This window comes from Artemia sp. Qi Xiang Cuo, chromosome 19, assembly GCF_049724085.1.
Source record: "Artemia sp. Qi Xiang Cuo chromosome 19, ASM4972408v1, whole genome shotgun sequence".
In the NCBI taxonomy this organism is placed as follows: Eukaryota; Metazoa; Arthropoda; class Branchiopoda; order Anostraca; family Artemiidae; genus Artemia; species Artemia sp. Qi Xiang Cuo.
In genome coordinates, this window is record NC_142812.1 from 14,170,708 (window position 1) to 14,190,677 (window position 19,970).

At 35.4% G+C, this 19,970-nt stretch overlaps 1 pseudogene across 1 annotated transcript; it reads right to left on the bottom strand.

Moving 5' to 3' along the window:
• Positions 1-254: 254 nt before the first annotated feature.
• LOC148940526 (uncharacterized) lies at positions 255-18,358 on the bottom strand (annotated as a pseudogene). Its single transcript, XR_016143399.1, has 3 exons — positions 18,327-18,358; positions 3,290-3,463; positions 255-1,653 (listed from the first exon to the last, which is right to left on the bottom strand). The product of XR_016143399.1 is annotated as an uncharacterized LOC148940526 (transcript).
• Positions 18,359-19,970: the final 1,612 nt, after the last annotated feature.

The window sequence follows — 19,970 nt, forward strand, 5'->3', positions numbered from 1 at the left end:
CTCAGCGGGTTCACGTGCATCAATAAAAGTAGAACATATGTTTATTTTACATAGGATCGATATTTATACTTTTAGTTAATTTTACATTAAACAGCAGGTAGTCAAAAAAATCAACACTGCGAACATATAAAATAAACTTGTACAACAAATCCTTGAGTTTCCCACTATAAGATAAATTACAGTTTGAAGTAAAAGGTTTCTGACATACATCATATTCGGTCTATTTTTAACATGTATAAATTCTCACGTAACTCATCGTCAATACAATTTTGGTAATCGTATATCTTAACTGAAAGTAAAATGTATCTTACCAAAATCACGCTTGACATATTTTTCTCCAGTACAGTTTGTTGATGATTGCATAAAGTAGAGTTTGAAGTAAACATTCTTTACATTCATCACATTCGAAAGCCTTTTCTCTAGTATTTTGATGGGTAGATAACTAGGACTTTTTGGGAAATTTTTAATAACATATTTAACATTGGTAAGGATTTTCTAAAGTATAAGTTCTTTTATGGTCAGATAGGGTGGATCAGATAGGATGATTTCTTAGATGATAAGATAAACCCTGTTTTGATGTATAACCTTTATTACATATATCAAATTGGAATGGTATTTTTCCAGTATGAGTTCTTAGATGATCTGATAAGGAGGATTTAGGGCTGAATGTTTTCTCACATATATCACATTCGAAAGGTTTTTCACCAGTATGAATTTTTTTATGATAAGACAGGGCGGAGCTTTGGCGAAATCTTTTCTCACATATATCGCATTTGAAAGGTTTCTCCCCAGTATGAGTTCTTCGATGGCTATTTAAATCGGAACTTGATGTAAAACGTTTTTAACATACATCACACTCGAACGGTTTTTCTCCAGTATGAGTTCTTCGATGTCTATTTAAACCAAAACTTGAAGTAAAACGCTTCTTACATACATCACACTCAAACGGTTTTTCTACAGTATGAGTTCTTTGATGAATAGCCAGGTGGGGCTTTTGGCTGAATTTTGTCTCACATATATTGCATTTGAAAAGTTTTTCTCTAGTATGAGTTTTTTGGTGAGACGATAGGACGGATTTCTGGCAGAATATTTTCTCACATATATCGCATTTGAAAGGTTTTTCCCCAGTATGAGTTCTTAGATGTACATTTAACTTGGAACTACAAGTAAAACGTTTCTCACATACATCACACTCGAATGGTTTTTCTCCAGTATGAGTTCTTCGGTGAGATGATAGGACGGATTTCAGGCAGAATGTTTTCTCATATATATCACATTTGAAAGGTTTTTCTCCACTACGAGTTCTTAGATGTCTGTTTAATTTGGAACTTGAAGTAAAACATTTCTCACATGTATCACACTCGAACGGTTTTTCTCCAGTATGAGTTCTTTGATGAGTTGATAAATCGGATTTTTGGCAGTATGTTTTTTCATATACATTACACTTGAAAGATTTTTCTTCACCATTAAAATCCTCATATTTTGTTACATTATCTTCAGCAAATACACTAATGTTACTTGGTATCTCACCTTGACAATTCAAATTCGATTCTGTTTTTAGACATATTCTTGTCACACCGGGCATGCTAGATGTTCCACACTCCATACATTTCCACAAGATACCGTTATCAAACAACGCTGCCACAGGGAACGCTAAAATAATGTAAAATTTACTCAAAATAAATCATCCCACTCTTAAAAATTTTTACCTTACATAGCTACATACATTAATTTTCAATGACTCTTCTGTAAGTAATTAGTTTATAACAGTGAACATGAAACGTTATTCTAATTTTGTTACGAATTCTTTATTCCTTTGGTACTCAATAAAGAGCCGACGTATTTTTTATAATTGTTTTTCTACGCTAAATTTTGACTTTTAGTCCTTGTTTTCTAAGAATCGCACGTAAAACCCAACACCTACTGAATTTGAATGAAAAAAGCTTTTATAGCAGTTCGGTTATTTCAAAATCTTAAACTTATGGTTAGACATCAATCTGCTTAAACGTGGGTTCCTCTATTAGATATTTCTATATGCTATCCATGGACTATGTTATGTTAACTTTCTACATTCACCAAGTAACTCAGTTTATTCACATATAATACTGATATTAGTTTGTAATAATTTGCTATATTTTGTTTTCTATATGGTATTTTAAATAATGCTACATATTATCAAAAATGTTTGTAAATGGTGGTCAAAACAATCGAATATTTACCTTAAAAGCAAAAAAGAAATTTACAGAGAAGATCTATAAATTTCGTTTGTTTTACATTTTCAAATGTCTTAGTTGTAAAGAGTAGGTGACGCAGTGTTTCCTCCCACCCTCTTTTTACTATCAAATATGTGTGCGCTTTTTCGGAGAAATTTCAAGACATTTTGAGACATCAAAAAGAAAAAAACATAATTTATGCTGGTTGCCAGACAGAAAAAGCGAAACAAGTTATAGACAATTCCATCCACCAACAACATAACATCTCCAAAATATACATTTTGCTATTAGTTATGTTTTTTTTTAGTAAATTCAAGAAAGAGCTTGAAACATTGATATGGCCGTTCTCTTTTTTTCTCATGCTCTGCAAGGGCATGAGAACAACCCTTACGACTGTTCATTTCAACTTAAAAGTTCATTTAAAAACTATTAGATTCACATATACTTCATATAATCCTAAATTATTCAAAAAAAGACCAAAATCGTCAGAAAAATATCAACTTTTTAAAAAGATGCCCTTTTTCCTTCTTGTCGATTGGTTCCTTTTTTAGGTTAATTTAAAAGCTTATGCTCTGGATTAATTTATTGGGTTTTGTTGCGCCCATTTTGTACTTTGATTTGTTTCTGCATCTTGTTCTTGCTGCTAATCCTGTGATTAATGCACTTAGGTTAACTTTCATCAATACAACAAACTAAATCCATTCCAAATATAGTACTAAATATAACAAAGTCAACAACTGTTATAATAACATTATGATGCAATTAGGCTTGCCTATACTTGCAATCAAAGGCCGACTGCAGCAGAGATTTAAAGCCTATACCATAAATATTTCAGATACCATTTACATTTCTTAATCTGTACGAAAGATAACAATAGACTAAACCACACTATCAAAATGATTAATAATAGTTTAGGTATACCTTTGTACTGTCAAGTATTCTAGAGTTTATAAAATCCCTCTACGGCTTGTCTGAGTTTCAGGCTTATTTTTTCAAGGATTAGGAAAATTTAATTCAAGGACTAGGAAATTTAATATTCCAGCTAAACACACAAATGTACAGGAAAAAAAACATACCACCGTCCAAATTCATACTTGGCTCCAATTTTAGAGGCTGGCAATTAGATTCAGGCTTTGCAGAAGCATCTGTGAAAAAGGTCTTCTCTTGCATAACTTCTTCTTTCGGTAACAAAAAAGGATATGCACTTTCAAACAGATTTTCATCATCATTTGGTAGTGCATCTTCAAGCTCTAAAGTAATTTTATAGCTAATTTACTGAAAAAGTTTGGATTAATGATTTAGTAATGCGTAAAAAAGTTCAAAAGACAAATTTTATTTTCTAAAAGAAAACTTTCTTTTAGAAAATTTTTATGACCTGCGTAATTAGTAGGCTACACTCAAAAATGGTCACTTTATTTTCCGTGTCTGAATTTTGTGAAAACATTAGTTCCGTCATGTAGAATTCCTACAAGATTAGCCGAGCAAACTGCAACGTTATTAGATAATATTTTTAATTCAATTAATATTTTACAAACACGACTTCTTCTAAATGATGAGAGTGACCGCTTTATTGTAATGTATGATTTATGATTAAATTATCGTCCTAAAAATGTTATGAATATTAGAAATGAAATTTTTGCAAATTTATTATTTTTAATCTCAAAAATAAGTTGTCAGGAATGAACTGGAATTATATTCTGGAATCTATGTGCAGTAAAAACTCTACAGTGATGTTCTTCGAAAAATTTCAAAACGCTCTAAACGAAGAATGTTCGTTTATGTCTCGTATGTGTAAAAAATATAATACGCCTACTAAGCCGTGGATACCGCCAGGTATTTTGAGATCAATACAGGTAAAAAATTCATTATTTAAAAAAATTTGTTTCAGAACCTGATCAGGAGAATAAATCAAATATTTTCAATTATAAAAATACATTATCAAAATTTATTTGTAATGGAAAAACGCTGTATTTTGAGGCTCAGTTTTCGCAATCACAAGGTAAAAAAGGCATGGAATTAAGTTAAGTCGTTGGATGGGAAGCATAAGAAGTCTTCACAACTGAGTGAAATGATTGTTTAAGATGGGATTCTTGTACATAATAAAAAAGAAATTTCTGATGTCTTTAAATGATCATGTTGTTTGAATCGGTAAAAAAAATAGCAAATTTATCATCACCTTTGTCAGATTATGATTCCTGCCATAAGTACCTGCCACCACCTTTGGACAAATCAATGTTCCTGTCCCCAGTCACTGATTCCGAGGTGATGAACATCATTATGCTTATGAAGCGTGGCAGTTCTGAAGGATTAGACGTTTCTTAAGGATTAGACGTTTCTTATTCTAACCTTGTGAAAATCCTTATACCTGGTATTAAGACTGTATTTACACATACAATAAATTTAACATTTCAGGCAAGACTTATCCCACTTCTTTTGAGGCTTCAAATGTTATTGCTCTACACAAGTTGGAAGACCATAATAGTCCGCCAAATTTTCGTTCAATTTTAATACTGTCTGCGTTTTATAAAATCGTAAAAGAGCGTTATATAATTGGATCATTACTTTTATTCGATAAACAAGAACTGTTTTCAAAGCTTCAACTTGATTTTCGAACAGAATATGGGACTGACTATCCTATGATCATTTAACCAGTTTGTGAGTCTGTCATTACTAACAAGATTTCTGCAAGCTCATTCCTGGACATTCAAAAAGTGTTCGATTTAATTTCTCATTTAATTTTATTTTCTAAGCTTAATAATTTAGGGGTTCGTAGGAAAGCATTGGATTTAATAAAATCACATCTTTCAGAAAGAATACAAATTACTGCAATTAATGATTCTGCTTCTTCTGTCCTTCCACCATCCTCATTGGTTGGTGTCACTCAGGGTTCAATTACGGGCCCTCTTTTCACTCTACTTTATATTAACGATCTGTGTTTTGCTAAGGTTCATCTTCTCTAGATATACTATTTGCTGATGATATAGCTGCTTCTGGGTGCAGTAAGTCTTTAAATGAGCTTCAAATAAATAATTTCCGATGCATACAGTCGTATTTCGAAATGGATTCATGAAAAAAAACTTGCACTTAATAAAAAAAACTTATTATTTAAAAAAACTTATTATTTATTTTAGAGTTGGGTGCAGGATTCCAAAACTAACTAACATCTGCTTTAAGATAGAAGACTGTTTATCATCCATTGAAAGAGTGAGAAGTATTCATTATCTAGGCGTGGTTATCAACGAGAATCTTTCATGGAAGGATTACATCAATGTTATTCGTGCGAAAGCGCCACGGGGTGTTGGTATTATAAACCAGTTGAAAAACCTGGTTCCTTACTCGGCACTGAAGTTTTACTCTAGTACAATCTCGTGTTGATTATGCGGGATTTGTTTACCTCAATACGTTTAAGTCTATTCTTATTCCACTTCAAAAGATACAGAATGAGTCTGGTCGTGTCCTTAAGTCGTTTCTACGGTCTCCTTACTTTTTGCCAAATAAATCAATTACATAATCGTCATATAATATTGTGGATATGCACCCGCTGAGTCTTAGTGTCCAGTCTTCTTTAATTTTGTTTAAAGTTAAATTTGACCGTGGAGCTCTTCCTAAATAGTTTTATCAAATGAAACTGTGCTTTTTATGTCCAAAATGCCCATTTCTACTCAATCTGATCTCGTCTATTAATCTCTATGCCAAAATGTGAGAGGTCTACAGAATACGTGAGCTACAGAATACAAAGCTACAGAATAAGTCTGCTCGTGTCCTTAAGTCGTTTCTACCGTCTCCTTCCAGTGCGGTATAGGATTCCATTGATTTGGTAAAAGTTTGTTGCATCTACAAATGTAAGGTTGTTACTTACTGCCATTAGACCTCGGCTCTGAACGTTGCTTATTCAATGCTTTAAAAATTAAAAACTTATTTTGGTGAAGAATGGTGTCTTGCTTTTATTATTTCTATTATTTTGTGATTGTTTAGATATGATCTGTCTGCACTCCCTGCCCATTATAGCCTGATAATTGGTATTATAAAGTAAGCCCTGTCTCGAATGAACGTTTGTTGGCAGTAAGTTGGAGTGGCATGTCAATGTTATTTTTTAATTAAGAAATTCAGGCAAGAATAGTTGTGTTTCTTTCAGTGGCATGATGAGTTAATTCTGTTGACTGTTTTTTCATTGGTATATGAACTCTGCTCGCCAAAAAATGAATGAAATTGTGTAATTTATGGCTATATTATAATAAAGAACCTTGGAGCGAATCTAATGATTTTCCGTCCTTTTGATACTCCATGATGACTTCTGTGGACTGTTTGCTACATTTGAGTTGAGGACTCAATAGCTTCCCAGTTATACAGGAACTTCTGCTTTAGCCATTCTTTGTCCAGATTTTTCTTGAATGCTCCCGTCAAATCAGCAGCCACTGTATTTTCAGAGTTGATTTCACAAGTTTGCTACCTACTGGCTGAAGAAATGGCTTTTTTTTCAGATTAAGGAGTGTTTCTTGAAGATTTTATTTGAATGTCTCCATATTCATAGCGTTCTGGAAGGGGGGGGGGGCAAGGAGCCCAGGGAGAAAATTTTTTTGGAAATAATTTTGCGTGCCATAATCAAATTGCCAGGTTACTCCAGTATGCGAGAGTAGGGAGCTTCAAATTACGTAAACGTTTTTTCGTATAGCATTTGTTTGAGGCCTTCAACCATTTTGGTTGCTCTTCGTTGTACTCTTTCTGTTATTTCCTTGTCCTTCTTGAAGTAGAGTGACGCCAGAGACATTCCAGCCTCTAGGCGCTGACAAAAACAAGTGCCTTGTAGATCTTCATAAATACTTTTGGGCGTCTGCTGGAGATAGTTCTTTTGATCATTCCGAGAGATTGTAGGGCAGACGACGATACAGATTTTGCATAGGTGTTGAACTTAAGTTGATGATCAACAATAATTACAAGATTTTTTTTTCAAAAACTGCAGAGAGGCGGTTACCATGGAGATTTTACTGTTGATGTGGATTATAACTGCCGAAGTGTATTACATGTCAATTATCAGAATTGAAAGAGAGGAGCCATGTATCAGCCCAAGTCCCAAGAATTTCAAGATTCTTTTGGTCAGATTGCATGTCAGAGGGTGCAGCTGCTTTACCAAAAGGTTTTGCACTTTATTTAAAAAATACAAATGAATGTAAATAGTCAGTTCAGTATACATAAGCTGACATTAATTCCTCAAAAATGCTAATAATAATTGATTTATTAAAGTAATGATAGGGAATTGTTTTTTTTTCCTAAAGTAATAACATTAGGAAATTGTTTTTTTAGTAAAGTGCAAATTATGTTCTGGTCGTTTTGAATTTGACTTGGTTATTTATTGTAATTTCTGTTCGCATTGGGTTTTATTTATATATCGATCTTGATTTGTGGTGGATTATTTGATTTTACTTTGGCTCATTTATGGTCTAATGGAGCTCTTTACTTTTCTTTGAAAAAACTTTTTTGTGGAAAGTATTTTTTAATTAGTTTCTCTTCGTTTTATATTGACATAATCTTTTCAGGGAAAACATAAAATAATAGTTTAAATCTTTTCATTTTTTTTTAAAAATGTATAGTTTGACCTGCTATTAGTATGATGGAGTAAATTTTTCGACAATTTTTAACAATATAAACCCTTTTAAAAATCTGAAAACAAATAGTAGTGTTTAATTTAGTTTTTTACCTCCTCTAGCTGACCAGAAATATAAAACTTGATACCATTCAAAAAAAATATATCTATGCTCTTTGACAGCTTGGATACACTTAAACTCTTTTGATTTAGATAAATTTTAAGAGCAGAACAGGTTATAGAAGCAGCCCCAAAGATTGAACATAATACCCTCATTCGTTCTTGGGATAATGCTGAGATGTTTTCTTGAAAATTAGCATACACAAAATGCTTTGGATTTAACCTAAAGGGAATATTCAGTTTTTAAAACATAATGGGCGAGTTGGATAATTGTGAGGCTTTGACCTACGCAATAGCCCTATATATACAGTTTCAAGACCGTTCAACAATGCTGAACCGAATGGCTATCTTAAATTTTGAATGGAAGTGTTTGGAAAATTATGAGATAAAGAGGAAGGCTGACTGCCCTCCAACCACTTTTGACTCTTAAGACTTTTGACTTTAAGAGCAAAACCTATATGGGCATAGTGTATGTCAATACAGTTACAATATTGCCCAAAATTTGTTTCTTAATACCCTTAGGTTTAATAGTAGTAGTAGTAGTAGTAGTAGCACATGTAGTTATAGTAGTAGCAGTAATTTTGGTCAATTGATCATCTCCCTTACCATTTCCTAAAAATTCCAAATTAATATACTCAGTCATTCCTGAGTCAAACATGCACACTCTTTTCAATAAAATTTACTATATGTGAACAATGAACAAACTGCATAATTTGCAACCCCTGCCTGAGGCCTTGGGGGGGGGGCATCCCCAAACTCATAATTACTGAACCTTTCAACAGTGCTAAAAAAAGGCTCAAAACTTTGTTTGGATGTTGATTATGGAAAATGTTGGGCGTGGGGTGAGGGGGGTTCTCTCAAATTACTTTGACTCTTAAAAAGGGAACTATAACTTCAAATTTAAAATAAAATGAGACCCATCTGAATTTAATACGACCACCCATTCCCTAAAAAACTTATATGCCCCGAGGGCATAACTCAAAGACCTTACCCAAGGGCTCTTAGGGGTTGTGCCGACCCTTGAGGCACTGTTATATATTCTTTGGACTATTGCCAACCCAATTGTCATCGCTCAATTTCCATCAGATACATTTGATAAAAAGAGGGGTAATCGGGAGGGGAGCTATTTGACATCCATCACTATTGACTCTTAAAAGGGAACACAAACTCCGAATTTCAACCAAAGAAGCCATCTCTAAAGTGGGCAACTTACAACCCTCGCCCTCGGGCTCTGGGGGTTTGAATCAACCTCAAAATCCTTGTTATAAGATCTTTGGACTATTTTGAATAAAAAGACTGTCTCAAAATATCTATTGGATGCATCTCGGTAAAATCCGACGTGTTTGTGTGCGCTTGGAGAGGGAGGGGGGATTTGACTGCGCCCTGATCACTTTGACTCTTAAAAAGGGAACTAGAACTTCTGATTACCATTAACATGTGTCCCCTAAAAAGCATATACGACCATCCTTTCTATAAAAACCTTATATGCCCCCAGGAAATAACTTACAACTCTTGCCCTGAAAGCTGTAGGGGAGGGGGTTTGTTTTCCTCACAGATATAATTTGCGGACCCCTAGACTAAAAAATTTTTCTGTCCAAATTTTGATTGGAGGTGTTAATAGAAATGACGGGCGTGGAGGGTGTGACTGTTTTCTCTCAAATCACTATGACTCTTTAAAGGGCACTATAAATTTCAATTTCAAATCAAATGAGCCCCAACTGAAGTTTATACGATCGCCCATTCCATACAAACCTTATATACTCTCATGGAATACTTTTCAACCCTATCCTCAGGGCGCTGGAGGGTTTTGTCAACCCTAGAGGCATTATTATATGTTCTCAGGACTAATTTAAACAAAGTCACTATCTCATGATTCCAATCAGATGCGTTGGGTGATTAGCGCGTTTTCGGGGGGGGGCTTAACTTAGAACTCTCGCCCCCAGGCTTTGACGGTTTGTATCAACTCCATTCTTAAAAAGGATACTAGAACTTAGAATTTCAAATCAAATTAGCTACTTTAAAATATCAATGACATTACTTGCTATGATAGAACAGCGCTACCTATGATATTGCTTATATGCCCTTGTAATACTTGCATGCGTATAGTTTTTTTGTTTAATTGAAAATTCCCCTACACGTTTCAACTAAATACCCGTAGTGTCATTAGTTACGAGAAGATTTACTAATAAGTAAATCTTCTAGATCAGAAGATTTATCTTAAAAGCAAATAACAAATTTATAGTGAAGCTCTTTAAATTTCATTTGTTTTGTATTTTCAAATGTCTTAGTTGTAAAGAGTAGGTGACGTAGTGTTTTCTCCCATCCTCTTTTTACTATCACATATGTGTGAGCTTTCTCGGGGAAATTTCAAGACGTCAAAAAGCAAAAAAACATAATTTATGCTGGTTGCCAGATAGAAAAAGCGAAACAAGTTATAGAGAACTCCATCCACCAACAAGATATTATCTCCAAAATATACATTTCGCTAAATTTAACAATCCTGACATCTAATATTTTTCCTCCCTGTCTTTCGAATCTTAAATCTCCATCAAATGAACCCATACAAACACTAAAGAATAAGATTATGTCACTGGCAAAAAATACCAAACGTTAAATGTTCAACTCTGTCAGAAATCCATGCTGAATAATGTCCGGGTTCCACTCCAGTTTCGATATAACAGAACATCTTAATACAGCGTTTTTTTTTTATTATTAGTAAATAAAAGGCAAATATACCAAAGAAATTCTTAAAAAGAAAACTTCCTAAAAAAAGTTCAAAAAAAGAAGACACATCTTTTAGGGGGAAGGATGGCTGACTTTTCTTGTTTTCGTTATAGCACAATTGAACAGATTTTGGTAAACAACTACAATTAAAGCAAAGAGTAACTCGTGCTAATGGTAAACAAAGCAAAAAAACAACAGATGTTTGGAGTCAAGTATGCACCGAGACAATATTTATTTCATGGTAGATCCAAATAAGTGAAAATCATATGGTACTAATCAAAATTAATTATTCTAATCTAATCTGCAGAATCAGATAGTCTTGGTCTTACAGAAAAGTTTAATGCAAAGATAAAATTTTAAAGAAAATTAAAAATAATAGATCCAGACAGATTTCAGATCTTTAGACTTCAGAATTGGAAGAAAACCAGATAAAAAAAAGAATATAATGATCGCAAAATGAAGAATATAATTTCCCAGAAACTTTTATATTGTACCTCCCTCTGTTTGCAACAATTTTTGAATGTCCTATCTGAATTTTTTTTTTACATTAGAAACTTTCAGAGCCCGATGTTTTTTGAGACTATTAGTAATGTGAAGACCAAGCCACCGAAAAGTTATGAGGGAGACTCACACTCAAATTAAACGAAGTATATTTGCACTTATCAACGTTCAACATAAGCCCAATCCGTCTGAACTGGTCTGAGATCCAGCTGACAGAATGTGAGAGCCCAGCCCTAGAACGACTGACAAGGAGAACATCGTCCGCATAAGCGAGATACGAGACATCAATTCCATCAGAAATGAAAGTCGAAGGCAAAGATGAAAGTATAGGACCAATACATAACTTAAAAATATTTGGAGAAAGTACACCACCTTGACAGACCCCACACCGAATAAACACATTTGAATCAGAAACTACTCCATTATATTTTATCCGAATAAAAGATTTAGAATACCAGTACTGTTTTTCTGTTCGTTTTATATTGACATAGTCTTTTCAGGAAAAAAGAAAATAATACTTTAAGTCTATTCGTTTTTTAAGACTTTATAGTTTGGCCTGCTGTTTGTATGCTGGAGAAAAATTTTCAACAATTTTTAGCAAAATACACCTTTTTAAAAATCTGGACACAAATAATACTTTTTAATTTAGTTACATTCCTCCTCTAGTTGACCTGAAATGGAAAACTTGATACCATTCGCAAAAAATTGGTTTACTTTCTTTGATAACTTGGATATACTTACGCTATTTTGATTTGGTTAAATTTTAAGAGCAGAAGTGAAAGGGTTGATGTGGGAGGATGGGCATGGGAGGGGGGGAGTGGAAGGGGGTTTAGTTGCCCTCAAATCATTTTTGACTATTAAAAAGGGCATCAGCCCTTTTTATTTTCAATCGAACGAGCCCTTTTTGAAGTTCCCACGATAACTCCTTCAATACGAAGTGCCCTGGTCTAAACAACAACAACAGCAAAAAATAATAAAATATACCCACTTCGATCTTTACTATAAAAATGTCAAGCCTTTCAATCACTTTCGACTATTAAAAAGGGCACTAGGCCTTTCGATTTCCAAAGGAATGAGCCCTTTTCGAAACGGCAACGCTTTCTATATACACCTTATATGCCCCCAGGGCATAAATTACAACCCTTACCTCAAGGTCTGTTAGGGTGGTTGTCATCCTATAAGACCAAATTTCCAGAGCTTTCAACAACGTTAAAAAACATGGCTATCTCAAAATTTTGATTGGATGTGTTTGCGAAAATGGTGTGCGTGAGAGGAGTGCTAGTCACCTTCCAATCACTTTCAAATATTAAAAAAGGCACAAGCCGCTCCAATTACCAATTGAATGAGTACTTTTCGAAGTTTCTACGACAACTTCTTCGATACGAAGTGCCCTGATCTAAAGGAAAAATTAATAAATAATATATTGTGCCAACATCGTTCTTATATGCCCCCATATGCCCTGTGGGGGGAGGGGTTATCATCCTTAAAGACCTAATTTCCAAAACTTTCAACTACGTTGAATAAAATGGCTATCTCAAAACTTTGATTGGATGTGTGGGGGAATGATGGGCGTGGGGGGGGGCTAGTTGCCCTCCAATCACATTCTACTTTTAAAAAGGGTACAAGCCTTTTGAATTTCAAATCGAATGAGCCCTTTTTCAAGTTTCTACGACAAGAATTTCAATAAAAACCATATATACCCCCAATGCATCCTTGCCCTGAGGGGTGTGGGGGAGTGTCCTCCTCAAAAATACATTTTCTGTCTGGAAATCAACTACGCTGGGAGGGGGAGGTAGGGACCCTCCAATCCTTTTCGACTATTAAAAAGGGCACTAGCCCTTGGAATTTCCAATCAAATGAGCTTTTTTTGAAGTTTCTACGACAACGCCTTCTTTAAAAACCTAATCTGTCCCCAGGGCATAACTTAAAACTCTTGCTCTGAGGGCTGAGGGAGAGTTTCCTCCTCAAAAATATATTTTCTATTTGGAAATCAACTACGCTGAACAAAATGGATATCTCAAAATTTTGATTGGATGTGTTGGGGAAATGAAAGCCGTTGGGGGGGGGAGGGGCTAGTTGCCCTCCAATCACTTTTGACTATTGAAAAGGACACTAACCCTTTAATTTCCAATCAAATGAGTTTTTTGAAGTTTCTACGACAACGCCTTCTATAAAAACCTTATATGCCCCCAGGACGTAGCTTAAAACCCTTGCCCTGAGGGTTGTGGGGAAGTTTCCCCCTCAAAAACATATTTTCTATGAGGAAATCAACTGAATGAGCCCTTTTGAAGTTTCTACGACAATGCTTTCAATAAAAACTTTATATGCCCCCAGGGCATAACTTATAACCCTTGCCCTGAGGGCTGTGGGGGGAGGGGTTGTCATCCTTAAAGACCTATTTTTCAAAACTTTCAACTACGTTGAATAAAATGGCTATCTCAAAACTTTGATTGGATGTGTGGGGGAATGATGGGCGTGGGGGGGGGGCTAGTTGCCCTCCAATCACATTCTACTTTTAAAAAGGGTACTATCCTTTTGAATTTCAAATCGAATGAGCCCTTTTTCAAGTTTCTACGACAAGGATTTCAATAAAAACCTTATAGACCCCCAATGCATCCTTGCCCTGAGGGTTGTGGGGGAGTGTCCTCCTCAAAAATACAGTTTCTGTCTGGAAATCAACTACGCTGGGGGGGGGGTAGTTACCCTCCAATCCTTTTCGACTATTAAAAAGGGCACTAGCCCTTTGAATTTCCAGTCAAATAAGCTTTTTTTGAAGTTTATACGACAACGCCTTCTTAAAAACCTTATCTGCCCCCAGGGCATAACTTAAAACTCTTGCTCTGAGGGCTGAGGGAGGATGTCCTCCTCAAAGATATATTTTCTATTTGGAAATCAACTACGCTGAACAAAATGGATATCTCAAAATTTTGATTGGATGTGTTGGGGAAATGAAAGCCGTTTGGGGGGGGGGGAGGGGCTAGTTGCCCTCCAATCACTTTTGACTATTGAAAAGGACACTAACCCTTTAATTTCCAATCAAATGAGTCTTTTGAAGTTTCTACCTTAAATTAAAACTTTATATGCCCCCAGGGCGTAACTTAAAACCCTTGCCCTGAGGGTTGTGGGGGAGTGTCCTCCTCAAAAACATATTTTCTATGAGGAAATAAACTACGCTGAACAAAATGGCTATCTCAAAATTTTGATTGGATGTGTTCGGGGGAATGATGGGCATGGGAGGGGGGGGGCTAGTTGCCCTCCAATCACTTTCGACTATTAAAAGGGTACAAGCCCTTCAAATTTCCAATCGAACGAGCCTGTTTTGAAGTTTCTACGACAACACCTTCAATAAAAACCTTATATGCCCCCAGGGTATAACTTAAAACCCTTGCCCTGAGGGTTGTGGGGGTGTCTTCCTCAAAAACATATTTTCTATCTGGAAATCAACTACATTGAACAAAATGGCTATCTCAAAATTTTGATTGGATGTTTTTGGGAGAATGATGGTCTTGGAGGGGGGCTAGTTTCCCTCCAATCACTTTCCACAATTGAAAAGGGCAGTAGAACTCTCAATTTCCAATCGAATGAGCCCCTTTTGAAGTTTCTACGGCGACCCCTTCCATATGAAGTTCCCAGCTCTAAAGAAAAAATAATAGGTAGTACATTGTGCCAACATCGTTCTTATATGCCCTGAGGGCATAACTTAAAACCCTTGCCCCGATGGTTGTGGGGGAGTGTTCTCCTCAAAAACATATTTTCTATCTGGAAATCAACTACTCTGAACAAAATGGGTATTTCAAAATTTTGATTGGATGTGTTTGGGAGAATGATGGGCGAGGGGGGGGGGACTAGTTGCCCTCCAATCCCTTTCGACTATCAAAAAGCGTATTAGCCCTTCGAATTTTCAACCGAATGAGCCTGTTTTGTAGTTTCTACCACAACACCTTCTATAAAAACCTTGTATGGCCCTAGGGCATAACTTAAAACCCTTGCCCTGAGAGTTGTGGAGGAGTGTCCTCCTCAAAACATATCTTCTATCTGGAAATCAACTACGCTGAACAAATTGGCTATCTCAAAATTTGGATTGGATGTGTTTGGGGGATGATGGGCATGGGGGGGGGGGGTAGTTGCCCTCCAATCATTTTCGACTATTAAAACGGGCCCTAGAACTCTCAATTTTCAATCAAATGAACACCCCTTTGGAAGTTTCTACGACGACCCCTTATATATCAAGTGCCCTGCTCTAAAGGAAAAAAATAATTCACAGTGCATTGCGCTAACATCGTTCTTATAGGCCCTCAGGGCATAACTTAAAACCCTTGCCCTGAGGGTTGTGGGGGAGTGTCCTCCTCAAAAACATATTTTCTATCTGGAAATCATCTTCGCTTAACAAAATGGCTATCTCAAAACTTTGATTGGATGTGTTTGGGGGATGAGGGGCATGGGGGGGGCTAGTTGCCCTCCAATCACTTTCTACTATTAAAAAGGGCACTAGCCACTCCAATTTCCAATCGAATGAGCCCTTTTCGAAGTTTCTACGACAACTCCTTCGATACGAAGTGTCTGAAGAAAAAAAATAAACAGTTTGCCCACATCGTTCTTTACTTGGGCAATGCTAGCGCACTGGCTATGAAAAAGCATCAAGGACTGTATCGGATCGAATTGACTGACTTGTAATATCTGTGTTGAAGTCACCAACCACTATGAAATCATAACCAGTCCATAAAACAGACGCAAGAATAGCCTTAAGAATTGCCGAGGCTTTCATATACACATTTGAAGCGGAAATATTTTTTTTGTTACACGAGAGATACACATTTATCAACACAGTATTATCAAACCGAACCGCAAGGATGAATTTATCACTGTGAAAACACACTGGAGAGAGCAAACTCAGGTTATTCTTAGCAATGCACGCGAGGCCTCCAGAAGGTCTACTAAAAGTGACCTTAGCATTAGTTGTAAAAATGGAATGATTACGACTTTTTGTTAACACATTAATGCTAGTAGAAGTCAGGAGGTGTTCTTGAAGGCATTCTATGTCAAACCGGTCACACAACTCATCAATCTTATGCTCCTTTAAACGAGTACCATTTATATTAAGCGAACCAATCGAAACAGGCACAATCATATCTTCTTGGCAATGATATATCTCAGCACTTTGCATCTAAGACTAAAGGAGCCATGATTTTCACCGCAATTAGCACATCTTGCATCAAGCTGGCAGGGAAAATCCTTGGTGGAAATATGAGGGCCCGCACAGCATGCACACTTCGCAACCAAACTTGTACAATCAGCTACTTTATGGTCTGGCGAACAGTATTTGAGACAGCACCGAGGTGCCGAACGATATTCTTTCACAGATAAGTATTCGTATACAAGTTTAGAACAATTTTACATAGCCTTGGCTTTTGACACAGAGTCAAAATACTCAAGCTTAACCGTGCCAGTGTCACCGAGCCGCATAGCTTCCACCACACCTGGATATCCTTGAAAGAATGAGAGGTCTCCTTCAACATTTCTCTGACTATCCAGAAAAACCGCTCAGTGATCACCTTGGATGGAGATTCTGCTAAAATTACTAGAATTGAGTCTTTGAATTCTTCAGCAGCAGATTTTTCAACATTAATTAGCCATTTGTCACCTCGCAAACTCAGCTTGGTAACTGCATCATGACAGCTTACTTTATCGAGCATTTATATGCGTTTTATCGGATCATTTAGTGTTTGCGGCACTTTAGAGACCACAACAGTTGTGTGACTCAGTTGACGGCGTCGCACAGGCAGGCAGTGGTGGAGAGTGATTATCATACGAATCTTAGGAATCTTAGGAAACACCTTAGGAAGTGTTCCATTCTATTCAATTTTGCGTTCAAACTCGAATAAACAAAAGCAGGGATGACAGGTACATCATTTGGAGAACGAATTACAAACATCGGTAGGTCTATGTCTTCATCATCACATTTCACGAATACCCTTCAGATGGCTTTCCAAAGCCTTCGGCCCCTGTCTTCTCGGAAGCTCAATCCCAGGTACGGCTGCATCGTAGAGGAGTTTTTTTTAGCTTCGATTAAACTCGGCAAGTCCAGAAAAAATCCTTTCCAAACTTCAGTATTTCGTTTTCATTCACTCCATTATCACGGTTAAATTGCAAAAAATTTTAAACCGACAAAAAAACAAGTCTCATTATTCATTATTCACTGTATATATCATAAGAACCAGATACCAATAAGAGCCAGACACCAATAAGCGAAGGAAGCGTAGTTTCTTAATACCAGATCCCCACAATTTAAAGGAGTCACACTCCCGTCAAGTACAAAAGCCCTTGCTCGCTTATTAGCAAAATTGAATTATAATCAGATTATTAAATCCAATTAAAAAGATAGTAGAATAATAGGGCACCTTATATAAGTGATTAAATATATCCAATGGTAAAATAGTCCGTAAGTATCAATTTATTATTTCACTTATTGCGAAACTGACGGTTACTGCAATCCACTTTATTTTATTCCAAATCTAATCCGGCTTAAATATCAATAGATGTTCATAGGTCAAATGCTAAATGAGAACTATTCATCCTAAATTATTCAAATAAAGACCAAAACCGTGAAAATAATATCAACTCTAATAAAGATGCCATTTTTCCTTCTTATCGATTGGTTCCTTTTTTTTATTTAATTTAAACGCTTATGCTCTGGATTAATTTATTGGGTTTCGTTGCACCCCTTTTGTATTTTGATTTATTTCTGTATCTTCTTCTTGCTGTTAATCCTGTAACTAATTAACTTAGGTCAACTTTCATCAATACAACAAACTAATCCATTCTAAATATAGTACCAAATATGACAAAATCAACAACTTTTAGAATAACATTATGATAATATCAATTAGGCTTGCCTACACTTGCAATCAAAGGGCCGACTGTAGCAGAGGTTTAAAACCTATAAAAGTAAATATTACAAATACCATTTACATTTATGGATGTGTATGCAAAATAACAATAGACTAAAACCCATTTTCAAAATAATGGATGATAGTTTAGAAATAAATTTATGTTTTCCAGTCTTCTAGCTTGAAGACTATCCATTAATGGCTTGTCTGAGTTTCTAGCTCATTGATCCAAGGATTTGAAAATTTAATATTCCATATTAACACACAAATATACAAGAAAAAAAAAAGAAAAAAACATACCACCCTCCACATTAATACTTGGCTCCAATTTCAGAGGCCTGCAATTAGACTTAAACTTGGAAAATACGCCTTTTCAAAAACTCTTCCCTTGTAAAACTCCTTCTTTAGGCAAAAAAAAAGTATCTGCATTTTCAAAAACATTTCCATCATAAGTGGATTATGCATCTTCAAGATCTAAAGAAATTTTATAGCTAATTTACGAGATTTACTTAGAGATTAGAGATTTCTAATCTCGTACTTAGAGATTTGGATTTATGATTTAGTGATGGGTAAACAGATTCAAGAAGAAGAATTTTCCTTTCTAAAAGAAAACTTTCCGAAAAAATTAAAAAAAAATTTAGTCTATTAGTAGCAGGTGACAGAAGAAGATACCTAGATTTTTGAAAAATTTCAATAGACTATGCAACAATTAGAAGTTGCTTTTGAGCTAGTTTCCTTGGTTAAAGCGGAAATCTCACAATTTTTTTATTTAGCACCATCTCCTGCAAATAAAAATTAGTTCTAAAAGACATAAGAGAGACAAGACTAAGAGAGACATGAATCAACTGGAGTTCTAACTTAAAGAAGGCGGATCAAGGTAATTAGTTGTTATAATAAATTAAATAAAAAAACAAGTTTTTTTAACTGAAAGTAAGGAGCGACATTAAAACTTAAAACGAACAGAAATTATTCCGTATATGAAAGGGGCTGTCCCCTCCTCAACGCCTCGCTCTTTACGCTAAAGTTTTTCATTGTTAAAAAAAAATAGAGTTGTGAGAAAGTCAATCTTTAGCGTACAGAGCGAGGCGTTGAGGAGGGGACAGCCCCTTTAATATACGTAATAATTTCTGTTCGTTTCAATTTTTAATGTCGCTCCTTACTTTCAGTTAAAAAAAAACTTGTTTTTTTTATTTAATTTTTGAACGTTTTTGAATAAATGCAGGTTTTGATCTTGGCTCACCGTACATGAATAATTAAAACAAAATTTTCTTATTAATTTACTTTTATTTGGTTAAATGGCTTTCTCGAAATTAGTTAAATTTTATCTATGAACGTTTTATTAGTAATAGATATACGTAACTTACTAATTAACTTACGTAGCGAACTTCTATGTTCAAATGTTTTTAATACGTACGTTAGGGGGTTCACGCCATAGTCAATACCTTACTCTTTAAACGAAAGTTCAAATTTTGTTCAAATTCTTTAAAAATGACCACTTAATCACAAAGGCGTTAATAAGAATAAATTGCTCTTATGAAAGTACTAAAAAATCTTTGGCTTAAAGAGCGAGGTATTGACTAGGAGTTGAACCCAATCATATATGTAATATCTTCTGTTCGTTTAAAGTTTTGATGTTGCTGCTGTTGCAGCTGAAAACTTGTTTTTTTATATTTAATTTCTGATCTTTTTATAAATAATTCTAGTAAGTCCGGCGTCCCCTTCGTAGCAATATCACTTCCCCCATGAAAACTTCCCTCATGAAAAAATCCTCCCATATAACCCCCGACCCACCCCTCCACCCCCACAACCAGAAAAATCTCCCCTGAAAACGTCTGTATACTTCCCAATAACCAATACTACATGTTAACATTGGGTAAAGTTCATAACTTTCAGCCCTCCACCCGGGAACTTCGGAGGATTAAGTCATCCTAAAAGACATACTTA